The 13617-nt window shown below is 37.6% G+C and overlaps 1 protein-coding gene across 7 annotated transcripts in view; it reads right to left on the reverse strand.

The window, feature by feature from the left end:
* The window catches only part of BMPR1B (bone morphogenetic protein receptor type 1B), a 448509-nt gene that overhangs the window by 217168 nt on the left and 217724 nt on the right, over positions 1–13617 (reverse strand). For 6 of the 7 annotated variants that reach the window (XM_069593683.1, XM_069593692.1, XM_069593684.1 and 3 more), the window contains one exon: positions 5750–5850. The exons of the other annotated variant lie outside the window; for it this stretch is intronic. The gene's annotated coding sequence lies outside the window, so the exon portion shown is untranslated. The remainder of the gene's footprint in view (positions 1–5749; positions 5851–13617) is intronic. 7 annotated transcript variants of the gene reach the window in all.

Raw genomic sequence — 13617 nt, forward strand, 5'->3', positions numbered from 1 at the left:
TTAAAAGAAAAATCCATTTATCAGCACCAGTGCTGCACAAAAACCAACCCTAGTCCTCCCACTCTTTCTCCTTCTGAAGCAACAATGACAGGCAGGCAGACCTCAAATTAGACTTGCTTGTCTGGCTTCTAGTCCCTCGCCTGTACCTAAGCACTCTGCAATCAGAGAACTCCTTTCACAGTAAATAGCCCCTACACAAGGTAAGTGTGGAAACAGCTTCTAAATCATTTGAAACATTTTGGGCACAGCTGGCAGAACACCTGTTGGAAGTAGATGAGTGATGTTTGAAACGCAGAACAATAGAAAGTAAAGGACTGTTCACACAACTTTCACTGCACACTTCAGACAACTTTAAATTTACTCAAGGACTTTGGTGAAAAAGCAACAAACTACAGTTAGGTTACCATTTTAATATTCTTCTTGAGAACAGAGATCAACCCACTGAAACTAAGCTCCCCAAAATGAATTGTTACTAGGTCAACAATCTCACACATGTGAGAAAGTCCTATAAAATGCTACTTTTTCTCTTTTTTTCAATTTCTTTATATTGCTCATACCATCTGCTAACTCTCACTACATTTTTTAACCTTTTTAAATGTCTAAATATATTTTACAGCTAAAAATGGAAAATATCTAGAAAGGAAATATTACCTTTAACTTTACTATTTTGAACTACTAAATGATTACTCAAAGTTTGTAACCAGCACTTTTTAGGTTTTTTTAGCACCTGTAGGAGAACCAGGGTGCACATTTCACAACTAAAATGTAGAAGGTGCATAAATAAAGAACCTAGTTGAATTTTGAAAGACTTTTCACCAAGACAAACAAAAAATGGCTTCAATCATTAACATTTAAATACTCAAATGAAGTATCTGACTTTTTACCAATGAGAACTCATTTCTAACCAATCAACAAGCATTTATTGCATCCTTATAATGTACCTACTACCATGTACCTCAAAATTCAGATCAACTTTTCTGTATGGAGTTGGAAAAAACAGAAGCAGAGAAATCAGTTTTTAAAAATCTGTGCTAAAATTCAGTCATTTGAGGATAAAAGCCTTGGAGAGGATTGTGAGAGTGAGAATAAATGTTAGGGGTTACCTCTGGAGACCAACAGAGGATACAGTAACAGAGCTTGGTAATACTTCCAATTCAAGGTAAAGGAGAGGAACAAGTTTGGTGTGATTATGGTGGTTTTAGTGCATTGCTAACAATATGGCAAAGAAATGCAGAAATGAATGATAATCTAAGCTGACTAGCAATCCAGCGGCCTCACAGTGAATCAGCCTATAGATATTGTACAACTGAGTAAATACTATTTCTTCACAAGTTCAACAACTGTGACAAAGACAAAAAATCTTTAAGAACTTAAAACTCTGGCAAAACCACAGAAAGTTTTATCACCAGGAATTATGACACGTTGAAAATATCATAAGCAATGTTGCAGAAGCCTGAATTTATAAGAAGTCAGGTGGAAAAATTAACCAGACCCGGTGTCCAATTGTATCTTGAACAATTCCTGCTTTGTTAGTTCATAAATGTTTGATTTTTACGTCACCATAATGATAACACCCACATGCATTAGTATTGCTGGCTTAGTTCCTAGACACACAAAAAAAAGGGTGGGTAGTATTAATTTGTAATAGTATATAATTCAAAACAAACAACTCATGTTAAAGCAGTGACCACACCAACTAACTAGAATACTGTTGAAATTCGCCAGGTCCTTTCACGAATGCTGGATTCTTTCAACTGTGGCAAATGTATCCTAAAACGGTTTTGGCTTTAAAATGTGTTAAACCAAAACAAGATACTTTCCTAATTAATATCTGGAAAGTTATATCAAACTATGAAAATCAGGAAATATGACTACTAAATCTAAAAACTGGAAAATAACAAATGAGATTTTTCACCTCATATATACCAAAGTGTGTTAGCAACATGCCACCTGTACTGATGGTTTCCATCAAGAACTTAAGAGAAAATAAGAAAGCTGTGACTAGATAGCAAATGTTAGTTATCAGTTTGCTTCAGATCTGACTCTAAGTAATAAAGCTTATGAAATGTACAAACTTGACAAAGTCAGGAAACTCATACTACACTAGTCCAGGAAAACTTTCCAAATGTGGAAGTACAGTGGACCCTCAGGCTGCCTTTCAAACTGATATTTAAATTTTCATGACAACCTAATAACATCACAGACCACCAGCCTATCCAGAACTATTACTTCTATGTTGAAGAGTTCAGTTATTACCCTGATTTTAACTCATAGCGTTGGTTATTCCCTAATTATGAGAGCCATAAAAATTATTCTAAAGGAAAGGAGAAATGAGGGAAAAACTCAAGTTTGCAGTTATAGTTCTTTGTGACTCACATACACAATTCTCAGTCTATCACTTTAAGTATCTGGTTCCATCACCAATTTCCATAATCCTTTGCTGAAAGTTGGTGATACCCAATTTAGGATGTCAGAGTCCTAAGAAATTTTATTCATCAAATGGAAAAGGGAACACAGTGACTAAAAGTCGAGTTTATGGAATCAGGTCTGGAGTCCTGGGTAAAGCTTAAAAACGTCTCTTTGCCCTGCTTCCCTTCCACAGAGGGCTGAGGTAGAAAAGAAAGTTAAAGTGATAGTCGCTTGGTGGGGACCAACTCTTTGCAAACCCATGGACCATAGCCCACCAGGCTCCTCTGTCCATGGAAATCTCCATGCAAAAATACTGGGATGGATTGCATTCTCTTCTCCATGGGACCTTTCCAACCCAGGGACTGAACCTGGGTCTCCTGCATTGCAGGTGGATTAATCACTATCTGAGCCACTAGGGACACCCCATGCTTTACAGAGGGTTTGGCATATGGCAAATGTAGCTATTATTGTAGTTTGTATTTTGGTGCCTAGGAATCCACAGCATATAATCTCCTTATGTTTGAAAAGCTATCAATTCAACATACTCCAGTCCTAAATTCCAAAAACCAAATAGAAACTTTTAAAAACCTAAGTGATTCTGGACTGGAATGGATATAAGTATTTCTTCATGTTTATCCCACTGAGCTGTGCTGCGCTTAGTCACTCAGTTGTGTCCAACTCTTGGCAACCCTGTGGACTGAACCCTTCCAGGCTCCTCTGTCCACAGGGATTCTCCAGGCAAGAATCCTGAAGTGGGTTGCCATGCCCTCCTCCAGGGGATCTTCCCAATCCAGGGATGGAAACCAGGTCTCCTGCATTGTAGGCATATTCTTTACCATCTGAGCGACCAGGAGGCCCTTATTCCACTAGATGACTACAACGAAAAATTTTGAACATCATCTACAAAAGGCACAAAAGAAGACAATGAAAAGTACAGCGGAGATGACTAACCTTTGGACCCAAAGGGAAGAATATGGCTTTGAGTTTCCTAAATTTCTTACTGACTCACATATCCTAGACTAAGGCAGCATTATCTTCAACGCACTCAGGGAACCAATATTCGAGTGAGAAATGTACAGTCGCAGATTGCGGCTATAGATTTCAGCCTTGACAGGCCTACTTAACCTACTTAATTATAGTTAGTTGCTCAGTTTGTGAACCTTCTGCACATTCCCACTGCACATTTTCCCTTTGCTGACTGCCCCAAAAGATGGTGAGATGGTTTCTCTTCCATCAAACAGTCATGCCTGACTCAATTTAAATACCTGAAAACTAATGAATTTGGCTTATTTTTGTTCTCTGGTTTTCATTTTCCCCATACAGGTGGAGTGTGTTCTAGCCCTAACCTCTTTGATCCCAGGAAATACTGTTCACAAATATTGTTTAGAACCCAACCAAAGGGAGGTTTTACATTATTGTCATTATGAGATAATTCTGTCAGTTATTCCATTTCCTACCTGGGCATCTGGATTTAGGACTTCATTCAGCCCAGATTTTGCTTCATATGGATTAATCTCTTTCTAATGCATACACAGCATCCATCTCAACTTTCATTTCTTGTTCTAATTTCTACTTTATTTTTGGTCCTTTACAAAATAAAAATACTAAACATTTGCCTTTATAGTAAATGTACACAAACTATCTAAGACTTACTAAAAATAAGCGAGACAAAACATGCAAAGACTCAATCAAATAACTTTGCTCATGCCTCAGACCATGTTCCAATCTCAACTCCCTTACTATCCCATGATTTACTCATAACTTAAATTTGATCTTTTCCCTTCCTCCAAACTACCATGTGTATCATCCATGTATTTATATGCTATACTTTTAAAATAAAAATAATTCATTTGTATACTATGCTTTAGCTTGCTTTTCCTAATTATTTCATGTGTTTAAGTCTTGTCCACCAAACGAAATCACAAGCTTACTGAAAACAGGAACTAAACAATCATATTATTAAAATTTTTCCTTTACTATAAATAGCATGGTGCTACGACACAAAGCAGTTACCAATTTATTCATTCAGTGCATGACAAGTGAATCACTGCTAGTTAATGTGTATCCCCTCTGGGGATAAAGAGGAAAACAGAAGGCAGTATCTGTCCATAAAAGGTTTACTAAATACTGTGAGAGAGCCATGAAAACTTTTATATTGAGATTCAAATCAGAGATAGTCACAGCATTATGGGACAACAGATGGGAAGTTCCTAACTTCGCCAGGGAAAGAATCATAGACAAATCTTTCCTTTAAATAGGATCATGAAGATAAGTAAAAATGTGCCAAGCAAATAAGGAGTGCGAATGACATTCAACTAAGAGGAAACGGCACGTGCAAAAGAACAGAATCGTGAATGAATGAGCAAGCAGATAAACTGATGAACCATAACAGATTCATAGGCTTTAAGTATAGAATTGGAAAAAGTAGTGCCAAGTGATGAAGACATATAAGGATCTGAGGAAGTTAAAGGGCCCTATATGTTACAGGATGTAATCCTGGAAGCATTAGAGGTCATGAAGAGAAAATGGTCAGTATTCCTTCTGCTGATGAAACGGCAGAGAGTTTGGAAAGGGATAAAGTAGATGGATCTGAGAAACTATTTTAAAACATAACTGAGAAACAGTGAGTATTTGAAATAAGGGATGCAGCAAATGGAATGACAATAAATGAAAGTAATATAATGTAATATGAATTATCATGAAACGATAACTGTATGAGAAGAGGGGAAGCCAAGAAAAGGTTCTGTGCAGCGTTGACATTTAACATGAATCTTTACTGAAAGTCGAATCCATTCTCAGTTTGTGAATAAATATTTTTTCTATCTTGAAAACTTCAGTTTTCAGTGTATAAACAAGAAGAAACAGGTCAAGATTAGCATTGTAAAGCTTAAACTGGAAACCATGTTTATCTATCTACTGATCTTGGAATGTCTTTCAAACACTAAGTCTTCAGAGATAACAGAATTCCATCTCCCCCACCGACCCCCCCAACCTGTCAAAGTGAAGGCATAGCAAACATACCTGTTCATCAGGTTTTCTTTTGAAATGGGTACAAATAAAAGCAAGGCAGTAAATAGAGTCTATGTCGCTTTTTCTGTCCGGCCTCTACACAATTTGACTTCTTGCCTTCACCAGCCCCTCCCTTTGCCCCCTACCCCAGATTTCAGATTACTGCTTTAACACCTTAACTAACATTTATGTGACCTGGTTAGACATATGGCGAACTGCCTGTGCATAATTTGCTACACAAAGTCATCTTAAGGCTTTTTCCTTAAGTTCAATGATTTAGTTACTACGAGATGAACTATTGCGGCAAATCTGACTTGCTTTAGATACCAACCAGATAAACTGCTGCTGATAACCAAAGTGTAGAACGTCCTTGATGATTTATGCACAATACATCCACTTCAGGTACATTCACGCTCTTGACCACGCTGAAACCTAGTAAATAAATAAATAATTCATGTGATGTTCACACTACATTTCAACAACAATACCAACAACAACGTGCATGTGAAATGTAAAACTTTCACTCTACTACTGGAGACAATATAACTTTAGAAAGGTAAAGCATTTTCCTCTCAAATCGTAGGCCAGTATCTATATTGTTCATCCTCATACCCTGTGAGTATCTACTCTATCCATGCACTATGCCTACACTGAAAAGTATATGAAATCTTGCATCTTCCTGGTAAAGTAACTGCCAGTAACTGAAAGAGAACAGCATCTACCCAGAAGCTACCACCTCATGGTTAAGTTCTCAGCTTTAGCATCGCCTCCCTGAGAGCTATTTTCTTTAATACTCTGGCTAAAATAGCACCTCACACATATTCCAGTCAAGGGCTCTATCCTTTCAGCTTGTTTTGCTGTGTACATAACAAATAGCCTTGTTGTGAGTTACATTGTTGCTGCTGCTGCTGCGGCTGCTGCTAAATCACTTCAGTCATGTCCAACTCTGTGTGACCCCATAGACGACAGCCCACGAGGCTCCCCCGTCCCTGGGATTCTCTAGGGAAGAATAGTGGAGTGGGTTGCCATTTCCTTCTCCAATGCATGAAAGTGAAAAGTCAAAGCGAAGTCGCTCAGTCGTGTCTGACTCTGAGCGACCCCACGGACAGCCCCCTACCAGGCTCCTCCATCAATGGGATATTCCAGGCAAGAATACTGGAGTGGGGTGAGTTACATTGTTACACTTAGTATTTACTTTGTGTGTGACTACTGCTACTGGACTGTGAGCCTCAGCAGAGCCAGAAGCATCAGTCTTGTTCACTGCTTTAGAAGCAGTGTTTAGAATAGTGTCTGCCCTGTGTTCTACAAACATTTGGTGGCCTGATGAGTCCTTCCAAATCCACAAACCAACAAAATATTAAAACCCTGCTCTAAATAAAATCCTAACAGAAAAGGGCTTACTTGGTACCTCTGTGAGTTCACAAGACCCAGAGAGATGCATAACCAGACATTTTTGCTGTTTAGTCACTAAGTCATATCCGACTTTATGTGACCCCATGGACTGGGGTCACATGAGCCCATGCCAGGCTCCTCTGTCCATGCAATCTCCCAGGCAAGAATACTAGAGTAGGTTGCCATTTCCTACTCCAGGGGATCTTCCCAACCCAGGGATCGAACCCGTATCTCCATCATTGTAGGCAGATTCTTGTACCATGAGCCACCTGAGGAGCCTCCAACCAGACACTGACACTAATATAAACAGATTATTTTTCATTTCAGCTTCTATCCAGTGTGGACAATAAGAATTCAGTGGCAGTCAAATGTTACCTGTCCTTTAAATAATAAATAGTCAAATTATCTCTAAAATGAAGTAGGGAGAAAAGGAATATAAGGGAAAATAAAAGTAATCTTCTCACTGATAGAAGCATAAATAGCACAGTCAGGAATTAAAACACAAACACTTTTTTAAAATGTTATTCAAGCTTCAAGTTCCTTTTTTTTTTTTTCTAAGAATGACTGTGGTTCTTATCTGAGCATACTACATTGCAATAGATAAAACAGAAAACGTGGTCTGTATAATTTGCTCCTCTGGAGGTCAGCAGCATGTTTGGTAATGTGAGGGCTCTGCTTAACACCATTATAAAATATAAAAGAAGAAAACTGAGATAAGGTACACAGAATCTTGCAATACCTTACTTCCAAAATGTAATGGAAGAAAGCTCCATTTTCAAAATCTGTTTTCTAAAAGAACCCAGTATTAATTGCATGTTGATGTATAAAGCACACAAAAGTTGCATTTTTCTCTCCTTTGGATCCTAAACTCTTAGTTTTGGAAGTGTAGCCCATTGTACACAATTCCCAGGTCAGAGGTGCAGTAGACAAATTAATTAGTCTATTAAGTCTCAGTCGTATTCTGGCACTGATGTTTAGGTTAGCACCTTTAGCAACAAGTTTCTAATGCTTAACTATGCTGCCATTTGTTCCTGAGAGAAATTAGGAATGAAGGGGGGAAAAAAAAAAAAACATAGCTGGGAAAAGTTCCCACTGACCTAAAGGCAGAAACATGTATGTGAGTCAGGGGTAGACTGATGTATTCATAAAAAGGAGAAAAACACCAGTTGATTAGCTCTTGCTATTTTAAGTGATTAGGAGAAAAATAAATAGCTCCATGCAGAAGTAAATTTAAATAGCACTTAACACTCTACGAAATCAACCTAAAAAAGATGATAATTTGCTATGACTTAGCACTAAAGAGAAACCAATGATTTCATAAGACAGATCTCTGAAGCATTTCATGGGAAGATTAAATACTTGACTAAATATTTGTGGATGCTACAAATGACAGAAATGAACCAAATCGTATATTTGAAAAAAAACAGACCTGAGTCACAAAACACACACATGGGAGGAGGGAGAGGACAGGAGGAAGAGAGAAAATTATCAGTTATCTTTCATCTTACAGTCATTAGCTACTGCAAGGTGTATCTAAAAGAAAAAAAAATGTCAAACATAGTTCAAACTTCAGCAATAAAAGCAAAATTTGTTGATTATCATAGAGCACAACAGAATACCTTTACACTGTCTAGGAATTTTCTTTTCTCTTAAAATTTTCCTCTTTTATTCAATGGGGTTATGGTACAGTGGAACGTTTTCACAGCATCAATGATCCAGATGTGTGTAAGATATGAGGCTCTAAAAGTTGTTTTATGCAATAAGAACTGGGTGTCAAGACTGTCTCAGGTATTTGCAAACAGTAATGAGAAATGACACAGTTTACATAGACACTGTCATAACAAATATCTGTTACTTATTGGGCAATAGCACTATCTTAGAACCAGGATACATCTACACTAAAATGATGGTGATAACTAGACCATTTAAAATCCATCCAGAATGCTGATTACTGAAAAGTCAATCAGAGTAACTATGTCTCACATTTTCTAAATGTCCTATTATTTGGGTTCTATGAAAGCTTAGGTTCATCTAACACTCCCCAATTACTGTGCTATTAAATCAAGGATTATTAAAATCTGTAGTTACATCTCTTATAGTTTTTCTTCAGGAAATAATCAGATATATTCAAATAGAAAAGAATTCTAGAGGTAAAAAAAAAATGTTTATAATAGCAAAAAGCTAAAACAATGTAATGTCCAAAGGTAAGATACTGAAATAAACTGTGATATGATGGAATATTAAGAAGTCATTGACTACCATGCTTTCAAAGTAAATTTAATGGCACAAAAGAATTCCTAGATTACAGCAGGCACATACTGAAAAACTGTTAAAGGAAATAAAAATGCAGTGGACAAAACCTATACAAAAACTATATGCATAATTTGACTCCAATTTTAATACATATGCACAGTCATACAAAAAAGAGAAAATAAGACATACCAACATGTTCCCAGAGGTTATCTTTGAGTAGTAGAACTAAACACAATTCTAAGTACAAACATATATTGCTTTTATAATTAGAAATGACAATACAGTAGCTACTACGATTGTTTGAGCCAAGCGGGCTGACCACAGTTGAAGATCATGTTCCTTGTGTAAGGCATCAGTACAGCAAGGGGTGAGGCAGATCATTAAGTGATATCCTCTCAACCACTTCCTAGGACCCCACCTCCAAGCCCACAAACAAACTCCAGTAATATCTTTGTCCCAGGGATGGTTAATCCCTGTTCTTAAACTGTTTCATCTTAATATGTGTATTAATCAAAAGTCTACTTACCTGGGAGATGTATTGTAGAAATGCACAGTATTTATCTACAGCCTTGGAATTTCTTCTCTGAGGCCAAAAAGGAGAATGTGTTTGCGTGCGTGTGTGTGTGTGTGTGTATGCATTTGACAAACTCATCTCTTTATGATAAACTACCCTAAACCTGCCTCACATATGTAAACGAATATTTTTTCAAGTACTGCTGAAAAGAATCCTATCCTTCAAACTGGCAGTTACAGTTTCCCCCCAAAAACGTCATTTTAAAAGTAAGTTTTAAATAGCACTTTGAATCAACTCTGCCAACTTTTTAAAGTGTTTAAAAAGATGCAGTTACTCCCTAGATTCTGCTTAAGATATAGAATTATTTTATGGGCAAAGTCCATTCCAACATATCTCTTATTGACACATTTTTATACCGTCATCTATGTCACCTCTAAGCATCTCCTTGTAAGTTTAATTTTCATCCTTATGAAATTAAAGCAAACTGCACTCCTTTGTAAAGCTCTGTGTCTGTGGTTACTATGGTAGTGACCTGAATTGTGCACCTAGGATAACCCTATTTGGGGCAAAGGAGAGAAGCAAGAGACCAAAAGAATAGAGACTATGTTCGGGTAGTGGTCAGCACCTTTAAACAATTACTTTTCCCTTGGAACTGCCTTTGGCCAAAACCTATAAAACTATGACCTGACCCCACAGCTTCCTGGCATAAAGTACTCAGCCTTATGATGTGAACACCACGGGAACTGGCAAGTTCAGCAACCCTTTCCCTTGTTCTTTAGAAGCATTAAGTTTTAAATCTCCCATCCTCAAAATTTCCACCTCCAGCTCCCCCTAAATCTAGTCAGGGCCTGGTTCACAGGTTCTAAAGACCAGACGATGGAAATGCCACGTGGTGGCTGAAAGCCTTTGATGGAAAACAGATGAGATAGGACACGTTGCCCAGCACTTTAAAGTCTACAGCTCTCCTTCACTGTCTTTCAGGATCTCACAGAAGGTGACACATGGAAAAAACAGTTCGTGCAAAAATTTTGTACTTTTTCCACCTTCGTAGGTTATCTCAGTTGTCAACAAGGGGATTTCCTTGAATATCTGCATCAAGTGAATCAGTGGTTTAAGGTATTTTTGAAGTTTTCCTCTCCTTAAACAATATCCTTTACAAAGAAAGGCCAGCTGATAATAGAAAAGCAGCAGATATGATTGGAGGATGGAAGATGCATGAGGGGTACAGAACTTCACCAGCCAGTCCACCTACTCCTCAGTTTCCCCACAGGGCTCCCCAGACATCCCTCAGAAAGCTCGAGTCCTGAGGGACACAATTTGAAAACCAGTTAAGCAGATCCTGCCCTTGAAATCACCAGGTTAATTAATAATCACAGTGTTGACTATTCTAAAAGTCCATGACACGTATTACTTAAAACTTTAAAAATCAGAAGAGGTAACTAATTTTTTCAACAATATTTTACTCCATTGTTATGAAGAAAATTATGTTACGAGATCATAAAAGCAACAGGCCCAAGTTCTTAAAAATGCATGGTGTCCTTTTAAATTGCTTTAGAGGGAAAAAAAGCTGTTTCTTATAATTAGCTAATTAACTATAAAGCATAAAGTCATGTAAAATCTTGTTAGATAATAGAAATTATTGTAGTAGGCTCAGAAAGGAAAAGAAAATTAAGCTATGATCTTCATAATTTCCTAACCAGGCAAATAAGATGTCTAGAAACTTAATACAACCTGCCTCGCTTTTGTTGAGCCCTCATAAAACTGACAAAACAAAAGACAGACCGAAGTTTTACAGTCAATAAAAATGTTTTGTAAAGTACTCTGAATACCTTAAGTGTTACAGTAAGACCTCATTTCAAAGAAACATGGTTGAATGCCATGAAAATTAGTTTAATTCTATTATATATCCTCAAGAGACAGTCCCTTGAGAGATTAGCATTTAATGACTTCCTACTTAAAAACATTATATTTAATAGCTAATACCACACTACATTGTAATTGTTTGTTGATGGCTTTTTAAAATTATTTGTACTTGTGAAACTCCTCACCACACAATGAGGTACTTGAGAACAGAATGTAGGTTTTATTGATCTTAGTGTGGTTACTCATTAATTCATTTAACGCTCATTGTATACCTATTAGTCATATGCTAAATACTTACAGTAAGTATATATGGAAAAAAAGCCAAAGGCCCCTATCTATCAATATTAAAAGGAAAGTGTAAGAAAGAAAGAGAAAACAAATGATTGCAATATATTGTCTTAAACGCTGTCCCACAAGAACACAAAGAAGTGACAGAGGCCTCAGCTGGGACATCAGAAACCAGTTCAGGCCACAGCGGGACAGGTTCTGAAGACTACTGGGAGTTAACCCCAAAACATGTGATGAAACACGAGGCTTGAAGTTTTAAGCACACCATATATCAAGACCCTCCTATGTCATACTGAGGATTTTGTACTTGATGCTAGGAAACCATTTAAGTATATGTTTTAGAAAAGTCACTTTGACTACAAAACGGATACCAGAATGGAAGAAGCAAAACTGATTGCAGGGAGACCAATGAAAAGATGGTTATGATGATTTAGGTGAGAAATGATAAGAGTCCTCAACTAAGGCTGTAGTAATCAAAACAGAGAATGGTTCAGTTCAGTAGCTCAGTCGTGTCTGACTCTTTGCGACCCCATGAACTGCAGCACGCCAGGCTTCCCTGTCCATCACCAACTCCTGGAGCTCACTCAAACTCATGTCCATTGAGTCGGTGATGCCATCCAGCCATCTCATCCTCTGTCTCCCGTTCACCCCCTGCTTTCAATCAATCCCAGCATCAGGGTCTTTTCCAATGAGTCAGTTCTTCACATCAGGTGGCCAAAGTATTGGAGTTTCAGATTCTTAATAGTCCTTCCAATGAATAGGACTGATTTCCTTTAGGATGGATGGTTGTATCTCCTTGCTGTCCAACAGACTCTCAAGAGTCTTCTGAAATACCACCGTTCAAAATTATCAATTCTTCGGTGCTCAGTTTTCTTTATAGTTCACATCTGTACATGACTACTGGTAAAACCATAGCTTTGACTAGATGGACCTTTGCTGGCAAAGTAATGACTCTGCTTTTTAATATGCTGTCTAGGTTGGTCATAGCTTTTCTTCCAAGGAACAAGCGTCTCTTAATTTCATGATTATGATAATTTAGGTGAGAAATGATAGAGTCCTCAACTAAGGTTGTAGTAATCAAAACAGAGAATGGTAGACACACATAAGAAGTATTAAAGAAACAGAACAGGCAGAGAGCAAATCTGGTGAGGGCAAAAAACGGAAAATACCTTGGAAACCATTGGTTCACTGGAGGCAAATATTCAAGGAAATCACCTTGTTGACAACTGAGAAAATCCATTCCAAGGAGGATCTTTAGAAGCTGTACAAGATGATTTGCTGTGTGTGGAAGAGATCTGTTCTGGGAACAGGAATATGAGTGCCATCAGCATTAATAATAGCAAATAAAGTCATCAAAGTGTATACAGAGTGAAGGAGAGGGCTGGCAAAAAAAGCCTCAGATTAAACTCCTGGGAACAACAAAAAGGGAGGCAGAGGAAGTGAAGAAACATGTAAAGGAAACAAAAGCAGCAGCACAGGTGGTGAGAAATGAGTTCGAGTAAAGAGCACAGAGTTTTGAGAAGAGAACACCTAAGTGTCAAATGATCCTGCGATCACTTTTAGCCAAAGGACTAAAAGAGGCCAATAGATTTTGCAACAAGAGAGGTAACTTATGACCTTTGAAAAGATGGTTTCAGCAGTAAGAAAACAGTGGTGCAAAAGTTATTGAAGAACAAATACAATGTGGGAATAGAAAAAATTGCATAGCTCCTGGAACATATTAAGTGTTCCAACTGTTCCTAATTTACACTCCACTGTGTGTCACCCTATCCAAGTTTTTAAAATATGCCACAATCCCCCAAAGCGATACCCAACAAATGTTTAATGATGGCTTTGACTACAATTGAAATCTCAGTGGGAAGTGAGAGAAGTGCTCTAGGACACTCCCT

The sequence above is a fragment of the Ovis canadensis genome, chromosome 6 (assembly GCF_042477335.2).
Source record: "Ovis canadensis isolate MfBH-ARS-UI-01 breed Bighorn chromosome 6, ARS-UI_OviCan_v2, whole genome shotgun sequence".
Taxonomy (NCBI): Eukaryota; Metazoa; Chordata; class Mammalia; order Artiodactyla; family Bovidae; genus Ovis; species Ovis canadensis.